A 9,474-nucleotide genomic window follows, 5' to 3' on the forward strand; every position below is an offset into this window, starting at 1 on the left:
GGCAGCCTCACGCCTTGACACAAAACAAAACAGTTGGCTCTGCTAATCGTGAGTTAACTGAGTAAACCAGACCTACTTTTAAAGCGAGTGTGACAGATAATGCAAAGGGTGGCTTAGAATGTTTAGCGACCACTTTTCGTGTCGTCTGTGACGAATAATGTAGGGGTCTGTTTAAAAGTGATCCTCGTAGTATTGAACCCTACTTATGTAGTGGAAATAAGGCCTGGAAAAGTTCAGGCCTGTACGGGATTCGAGCCGCGCATGACCTCTGCGATGCCGGTGCAGTGCTCTATCAACTGAGCTAACAAGCCAACTGGGAGCTGGTCATTACTTGGTTCGTATTAAACCCGTCGAAGTGATATGTCAATGAATTTGAATCTATGAAAATCATACATGCGAACTGCAGTATCAGGGCTTTATTTCCACTACTACATAAGTAAGGTTCGTTACAGCGAGGATCGCTTTCCTACAGACCCCTTTTTGTTGTGAGGCTTCAGTGAGCAGTTAAAGGAAGTAAGATTTTCTTTGAACGTCTGTGAAATATGTAGAAAGTCCTCCCTACAATTCCGTCACATGATCTGCTCGTCATAGGACAGTTTTTTTAAAATTTTGATAACGAATAAGATTTAAAAAAATTATTCTTTGAAAGATATAAACAGACAATCATATCAAATGTTTTTAACCCTTAATTTAAAAAAACACCCTTTCAAAAGTTTTTGTTGATTAATTTGTAACGAAGCAGTCACGGTTAGGGTCGACTGACGAAAGTTTTGGAAATTGGGGAAAGTCCCGACAGTAATTGATCTGTCGTTTCATTTTCAAAGGATCAGCCGAATAGAGGGGAATACCCAAAACACAAGTGATCTGGATACCTGAAACACGAGATACCCAAACACTGCTATGATAGCGGAAGTTTCGGAATGTCGGGAAAAGTCCCAATTGTCATTCAATAGTTCTGTCTTTTCACTCTTGGAAGATTCAGCCGCGAAGTCATCATCATGGTAAGTTTGATTATTAATCTCTTATTCTATTCGGTTTTTCATCGCTATGATGACTAGGCAACTCTGGAGAAATAGTGTCCCTTCGGGAAAGCCTCAGCTTTTTCGATCTTTTTGTTTGCGCCCTCGATTGCAAGTTAGGTCACCTAAATATAACTCTGTAATAGAATCGCCACCATCGCAGTGAAAGAAATTTCGATAAATTCGTCATTTTAGAGAGCCTTTTTAAAGCTTTGTGGCTCTATACCCTCTACTCTATCCCCTAAGTATCTCTGGAGAGATAGGCTCTTATGGGAAAGCCAATAGCTCGTTTCTCCACGTTTGTGTTTGCACTACATAGTTCTGTGTCGTTTTAAAAGATTTATTCTTAAACTACTTTTTTTAATGTTGGTGGCTTCAGACCCTTTACGTTGTCCTCATCAGCTAAGATTTTAAATTATGGTTCAATTCGAGGAAAAGTAAAAGTGAGCTACCTATAATGTCTATAATATATCTATCAGGCCATGAAATCATAGGATCTTAGCGGTGATTCATTGCGTGATTCTCTAGCAGCAACTTTAATCTGTAATACAATTCACTTGACCTGGTTTCAGCAGAGCACAAAGAACGATTCAAAGATCTGGGCAGAGTCGATTTCCATTTTCTACTTGTAGACTAGCGTTTCATAGTCGAGCCGGACTTCCCTCTGGAATCTTTGGATACTAGCGGTTCCACAATACACAAACTCAGTGGCCGTAATCTGCATTAGCAATTAAGGTAATTTTGTTTCCTTTCCTGGTAAAGCGCCATAGTCTCATGACAAGATAAGTCAGCCTATGATACTACACCCCAATGGTGAGAAACTTTTTCAATGTTCTTGGAGAAACCGAAATTTACTTGAATTGACTGTAATTATGTAAATAGTATCGTAAATCTCTCCTCCTTCCAGTTTCCGTCGGAAGAATATTTCATATCCCTCAATTGAATAAGTACGATTGTTAGCCGGTGGCTCTACCGTGACATACTCACAATGTGACGTAATGTAACGTACCCATGATTCTTAGTGAAAAGGTGGTCTTTCCTCGTGGGCAAAGGCTGACAGTTTCGAAAGAAACTGTTTGGGGCTGCGTCGGTGGGAGTAACGAAATAATTTGGATATGTCAACAAAGTTGAAATGGTAAATTGGCCACCGTAATGATTACAAAAGCTGACGTTTCGAGCGTTAGCCCTTCGTCTGAGCGAATGGGCTCCGACGAAGGGCTAACGCTCGAAACGTCAGCTTTTGTAATCATTACGGTGGCCAATTTACCATTTCAACTTTGTTGATATATCCAAATTATTTCCTCGTGTGCGTCAGCCATGTTGCTTCATACAATAAAGTCTTAAGAACCTTTGCTCTTGTTGACTTATTACACGATCACCATTTTTTGCGTTACGCAATAAAACTAGACAACATTCGTTCAAATTCTTTTATAGCTATCCGGTTTCTCGTCAGCTATAATGGCCGAGTAACTTAATTGAACTCACTATGATGTTTTATTTATAATAATCCGGCAGACGTATTGTGGATCACTACATGTACGTCTGCTTTTCGGTTGGAATATACCTTTAAGTTCCCCCACTTTAAATTGGTTCGATTGCGCTGTAACGCTGTACTAAAGAAAAATTAGTCCAAGAAAATTAGTCCAATTAATCCAAGAAAAATTAGTTGAAAATTTAAAGATTTATTTTCGTGCTATTCGTGTAATTTTTGACCAACTCATGCTCAAATGCTAGCATATATAAATGAAAGGTGGAGGAGGAATTGCGATCCTCTTTGTTCGTCACGCCATGGGAGAAGTGTTTGTTATTTCAAGTAGGAGAAAAATGCTAAGAGATGATAAACAATAAGAATGATGTTGAGTACATAGCCTCAAGATCTTTTGAAGGTTTGTGTTTTCATCCATGAGTTAAACAAAAACAGTCTCAGCAAGGGATCGAGTGATCACAACTGACGGACGTTTTGGAATGTAGCCCAAGGTAAAGTGCCTGCATGCATTGTTAAGTGCCAACATAAATAAGGTGCAATGGGAATTACAATATTTTCAGTTCAATCACGTCATCAGATAAACTTTTAGTTATTTTGATTTGGTTTCATAGTTAAGATATTAGTCACACTGCACAGATATCTTAGGACACTCGCTTTCCTAGAGTACCGCCTAAGCCTCCCAATCACGGTCTTAATCCGGCTTCGTAATTAACATGACCTTGTTTCCTTTTCTGTCAAAGTCTTGCGTAACTCTTTCTACTGCACTTCTCTGACGTGCTCACGAAGTGATATTCTGAACTTTCTTTGAGAAACTGAAACTTACCTAAATCAGTTCACTGAAATTACGTGGTTCGCATACGTGTACTTTCCAGTGGGACGAATGCTTCGTACCTACAGCCTTACTTTGTTACCCAAAAGAATAAACCAAAAACTGAAGATCTTGTTCGTAAAATTTGTTACTCGCTCATCGTTTAACGCGTGCATGAATGTGATGGCAAGGTCGTTACCATCTTTTTAATTGTGTCATGTAGCTGGTCACGTCATTAGTCAAGCTTTTGTAATTTTACCTACGAGTAAAATTTCAACAAAAAAAGTAATTTATACTTTTGAAAGATGATAAATGGACAGAATTTAACATCTTAACATGCTCTTTTAAAAGTTTCTGTTTTCATCCATTAGTAACGCAATCGTGACAGTTAGGATTTGGTCGACTGACGAAAGTTTTGCAATGTTGGGAAAAAAATCCTAATAGTAATTAATATAGTTGTTTCACTTTCAATGGATCAGCCTAGAGGGGGGAAGGGGATATCTATAACACAAGAATACCAAAACACTGTGACAGCGGTAGTTGCGGAATGTTGGGAACTGAAGTCCCGAGTGTAATTCAATATTAAAGGCCCATTTTCGACCGAGATGCCTTGCGCGCCCAGATAATTTTTCATATATGAAAAATACGCTATTTTCCTCGAAGTTGCGGAATCGCTTTGATATCTTCTTCCATCCACAGGCAGCCCAAGCTCACTACTAGAAAAGCGGACGTGACTCTTACCATGTTGCGTAACGTTTTATATTTATAAAGGTTTGTATGGGATGTTATCGGTTTGCCTTAAAAGAGAGAAAAAAATGTCTAGTTTTGAAATAAAATGGGCCTACCTTATTGCCTTGTTGTTTTCTTTGTTGATTCCGAGCGTCTCAGGCCATTTTGAAGCGTTTTCGGCGAGTTAGCGCTATGTTGGTGTTCAACTACTAAACACCAACATAGCGCTAACTCGCCGAAAACGGTTCAAAATGGCCTGAGACGCTCGGAATCAACAAAGAAAACAACACGGCAATAAGGTAAGCCCATTTTATTTCAAAACAAGACATTTTTTTCTCTCTTTTAAGGCAAACCGATAACATCCCATACAAACCTTTATAAATATAGAACGTTACGCAACACGGTAAGAGTCACGTCCGCTTTTCTAGTAGTGAGCTTGGGCTGCCTGTGTTCCATCTTACTAATTAGGGCTTTCAAAGTTCCATCTTGAATCATGTGCGAACAACAAACTATCGTAGTATCCATATCAGTAAATAGTTTTGAATTCTTACATGTATGACGGTGAAAAACGTCATTTGGAAAGTTGATACCGCCGAAGAAGAGGTCTAGAGGAAGGCCGGGTCTGCCCGGCTCGGCAAAGGTTATTCGACTTCGAGAGCCTGTGTATGATTTATGGAGGGCAAGGAAAACAAAAATGGGTTTCGGTAACACTACAGACCGGCAGTGCTTTTGCAGAAATGTTATTGCATTGTTCCTACGATGGAACTAGAGACTCCGGGGAGATTTTTTCGAGGTGAGAATAATTATTTGACTGATTTTTACTTGAGATCCTGAGATATGTATGTAAGCGATCTCATTTCTACAAGTCATTATTCTATAATTGAAATGCGTAAAGTAAATCAGTTTTGGCCAATATTGGTTATTTGTTTATATTTTATTTACTGTTGAAGCCGAACAATTTCCTTCAACATCAAGTAAGCTTTGTACAAGTTTTATACACAGACTCGATTTATGATTTTTCAGTCTCAAATATTTAGCTGCAAATTTGTTTACTGTGTTCTTCACCAAATCTTTGTTTTTCTTTTTAATAGTGTTTGTGAATGACTATGAGAGTTCGCCATTTAACAATAGCGCGATTCCAAAACAAAAACAAACGACTGCAAAGGATCTCGGATGAAAATGGGCCTTTAAGTTATGTTGTTTTACTTTCAAAAGCTTCCGTCACATATTCAACCTCTCATTGAGTATGATTATGAATATTTTATATTGGTAATAATTTGGATATATCAACAAAGTTGAAATGTTAAATTGGCCACCGTAATGATTACAAAAGCTCACGTTTCGAGCGTTAGCACTTCGTCGGAGCGAAGGGCCATTCGCGAAGGGCCATCGCCATTCGCTCCGACGAAGGGCCAACGCTCGAAACGTCAGCTTTTGTAATCATTACGGTGGCCAATTTACCATTTCAACTTTGTTGATATATCCAAATTATTTCGTTACCGTCCCACCGACGCAGCCCCAAACAGTTTCTTTCGAAACTATCAGCCTTTATTCATTTATATTGGTAATAGTTTGTCATAAGCTAGAACAATTTGGAAATTCTATAGAGGTAAGGCTCTCATGGAAAAGCCAGTTAATTTTTTTTTCAATCTTTGTGTTTGCGCTCGCTAGTTATGTCAAGCTATGAAAGAATCGCCAATGCAGTGAGGTAAACTCGTTCTAAAGCGACTTTTTTCAAATCTTTGTGCCTTTATACCCTGTATTTTATCCACATTAGCCAAGATTATTGAGTATCGCTGAATTTGAAAAAATAATTATAAAAATAAAAAAAATCAGGCCACTTTATGTTATGGACCGTCCCGTCCGTCGATAATGATAATCCGAGATGTTTCATTACGTGGTTTTTCCAGTGGCTTCAATCTGCATCAGTTATAACTTGACCTCGTTTTAGGAGGGCTCAGCGAGCGATTAAAACATCTCAGTCGATTAAATTCCGTTTTTTACTTGTTTACAAGCGTTTAATAGTCGAAAAACTGTGCACTGGTACCATAGTATATTTATAACTCTACAGTCTTTAAAAGGCCGGAATCTGCAATAGTGTCGAAAACGTGAAATGCTCTACTCACGATTTATTCGCTTGATTCAATTTTGCTATTACACTTCAGTTAACTCCCACTCACAACTCTCACGAAAAAACACACACCACGTCTCATTGTAAGCACGTGGAACAGCGCCATATATGGGGTGATAAAACCCGTGTTGCATACATGCTGTTTGGTTACGTAATAGACAAACGAAATCACTTATGATGTCACCAATTTTAAGACTAATAAATGTAATGTACAGTTTCTAACAATAGTGATCTACGTGACCTCATTTACTCGCTAAAAAAAGATAAGTCAGTCTATGACACTGCACTCTCACATACAATTTTTTTTTAATGTTCTTTTAAAATCTTAAATTTATTCAAGTTAGCTATATAAATAGTGCAGTTATCACTAACCTTACTTTACCGATGGAAGAATCGTATCCCGACATTTAAATTGGTACGATGTATAATTGTCTTTTCTGTGTTATGCAATAAACCGAACAGCATTCACTCAAATTCTTCTCTACAGGTATCCGGTTTCTCACCGGCAGTAATGATTGAATAAACTTACTTGAATTCACTGTGATCATAAATATAGTACAATCGGTCCAGTTTTCGTTCACTTAACTTACTTTTCAGTTGGATGTAACCTAACAATATATCCAATTAAATCGTTGAAAGTTTGAAGATTTTCTTTTGTGCTATTCGTTCGATTTCCGACAAAGTCTTGGTTAAATGCCACCATAAGTAAGTCTCAAGGAGAATTATAATTCGTTTAGTTTCGTCACGTCATGAGACAAACTTTTGTTATTTTAAACAAGACTAAAACTCCAATAAAAAAGATAACGTTTATTTTAAAAGAAGATGAACGAACATAATTGATTTAATAGTCCCCTTAGTGTCTAATCATACCCTCACGATGTTTAAAAACTTTGAGTTGTAATCTGAGGTTGACAGTGGGGTTTGCGGCGTTGCGCGCTGCGGTGACCCCCTTTTTTTTAATGCGGTATTGCGGTGACGAACAACTCGCATTGCGGTGTTGCAGTATTCTCAAACATTACGGTGTACAACGTTTGTAACTTCAAACCGATGGCGTTCGGCGAACATCATTTTCAGTGTTGCAGTTTTTCCTTTAACCCCTTTTGAAACTAAATTTGATAAACTATGGACAATTGTCGAACAAATTGACTAATACATCCGAGTTAACCTTTAATATACATTAGCTGATTAATCCCAGGCCGTGTCCGTTAATAATTTACTTGACCTCTGGACGTCTACCACATGCACCATAGGCCAGCCAAAGACCAGCGTTTGGTAAAGATGATTGAAACCTGAGACTCAGACTATATCGCAGTGTCGGTGTGTTGATAATAGGGAGCTTAAGATACAGACGTTTACGGGGCGACAGCGACGTGACAACCCAGGTAAACTGGGTCAGAGGTTGCCGTTTTCGCGCCATAATTGAAGTTGTTAAGATTCTGATGACGGCCGGCCTTTGCGACTTCTTCGAAGTTCGTCGAGTTTCGCTTTATAAATTGAGGCTTTTTTGTCGTAGCATGGCTACGTTTGAAGAATTCGCCACCTACTCGTCCTTTACTACGACGCTAATCTTATTAGCGATGAAGAGTTCTTGGTTTTGTATGAAATATTTCCGTCTAAAAACCCTAGTTTTCCAAATGAAAATCTCCATAGATCTGAGGTGTACGTTTTCGAGGTGCATCTACGAATTGATAAAGGGAATGGCAGCAAGCAAAACTTCCGTTTTATGTTAAGAATTCAAGTACTGTATGCGTACGCGCCCAAAACTTACCTGGACGATTTGGACTTTACTGTGTTGCCTCGGTCATTTTAACCTAAAGAGAAAACAAAAGGTCTCTTGAGTTGGCCGTGACATCGTGTGATGATTTGTGCGAAATGTGATAATGCAATCACTTTAATACAAGTGACAAATTTGGCAGTATATGAAATAAAACAAACAAGATCAACTCACGTTTTCACCGCGACGGCAAACTCACTGATCTCACGTCGCCGACGCGAAGGCGACGGCGGGCCGCATGCGCAGTCAATCTCGCCCCAATCTTAATCGGTCTCCACGTCGCCGTCGCCCCAAAAACGTCTGTGTCTTAAGCTCCCTAATATTTCTTGCGGTGACGCAGCGTTTGTTATATTTTGTTTGCGGCGTTGCGGTATTCAGAACCCCCTATGTTTCCCTCTGATCTATTAGTTACAAAATGGTTATGGTGAAGGTTGGTCGACTGACGGAAGTTTTGAAATGTTGGGAAAAGTCCCGACTGTTTTTATTTGTACCGCTTCTCTTTCAAATCAATAGCCTCAAGGGAATACCCAAAGCACTGTGACAGCGGAAGTTTCGGAACGTCGGGAAAAGTCGTGACTGTAAACATAAATCAATATTTTTTGTTGTTACCTGTCATAAGCATCAGCCACATGGACATCTTGGTTACTACGATTAGAAAAATCTTTTATAGGTTTAGATGATGATAATGATGAACTTTATTCATGTGTCAATTATAAAATAGCAGTAATAAAACCACTAAGTAAGGACACAACAAGATAATTCAAATAAAATAATAAATAACTAAGTATTAATATACGATTAAATAGCATAAAATATACGAATAAATAGCATAAAATTTGTGGTCAGTAGAATTAGACTGGGGGACCTTAATACGTGGGGGGGGGGAGGAATAGTCTGAGCCTAACTAAGATATAACTAAGAATCATGCACTGCAAAGACGTGGGGGGGGGAGGGGGAGGAATAGTCTGAGCCTAATTGAGATATAACTAAGAATCATGCACTGCAAACCAAGCAGCCCACACACCCACCATCGTCCAGTACCATTTTCAAATCCATTCCTCTAACTGCCCTCTTAAAACCCTCTAGTGAATTCAATGTCCTAATACGGGAAGGTAGCTTAGCCCATAGCACAGGTCCTAAATACCTAAGGGAATGCCTGCCATAACTAATAGAGTTAAATCTTGGAATAGTAAATTCTTTAACTCTAAAGTTATACACTGTGTGATTTGCTGAAAATAAATCTTGTATTTAGCTTGGTGCTAGCTTAAATTTTACTTTATACATGATGGTCGCTATATCTTGCAATCTAAGGTTCACTAGGGTGGGCAATTTAGCCCAGTCCAACAACTGCCTATAGTTAGCGTTCCAGTCATGGAAAACTGCCCTAAGACCCCTCTCCTGGACATGCTCCACTTTTCTTGCATCACTTCCCCTACAAAAGTGCCATACAGTACTGTAGTAAGTCAAATAGGGCAAGACTGCAGCCTTATACAGCTGCAGCTTAGCAGTGGTTGGTATCAAGTTGCG

General features: G+C 38.9%; 1 long non-coding RNA gene across 1 annotated transcript in view; it reads left to right on the forward strand.

Moving 5' to 3' along the window:
* The first annotated feature begins 912 nt into the window (after nucleotides 1–912).
* LOC148717841 (uncharacterized) overlaps nucleotides 913–9,474 on the forward strand; it is a 51,685-nt gene continuing 43,123 nt past the window's right edge. The window contains exons 1-2 of the long non-coding RNA XR_015994599.1: nucleotides 913–1,001; nucleotides 1,652–1,754. This is a non-coding gene — a long non-coding RNA (uncharacterized LOC148717841). The remainder of the gene's footprint in view (nucleotides 1,002–1,651; nucleotides 1,755–9,474) is intronic.

This window comes from Stylophora pistillata, chromosome 13 (assembly GCF_964205215.1).
Source record: "Stylophora pistillata chromosome 13, jaStyPist1.2, whole genome shotgun sequence".
NCBI lineage: Eukaryota > Metazoa > Cnidaria > Anthozoa > Scleractinia > Pocilloporidae > Stylophora > Stylophora pistillata.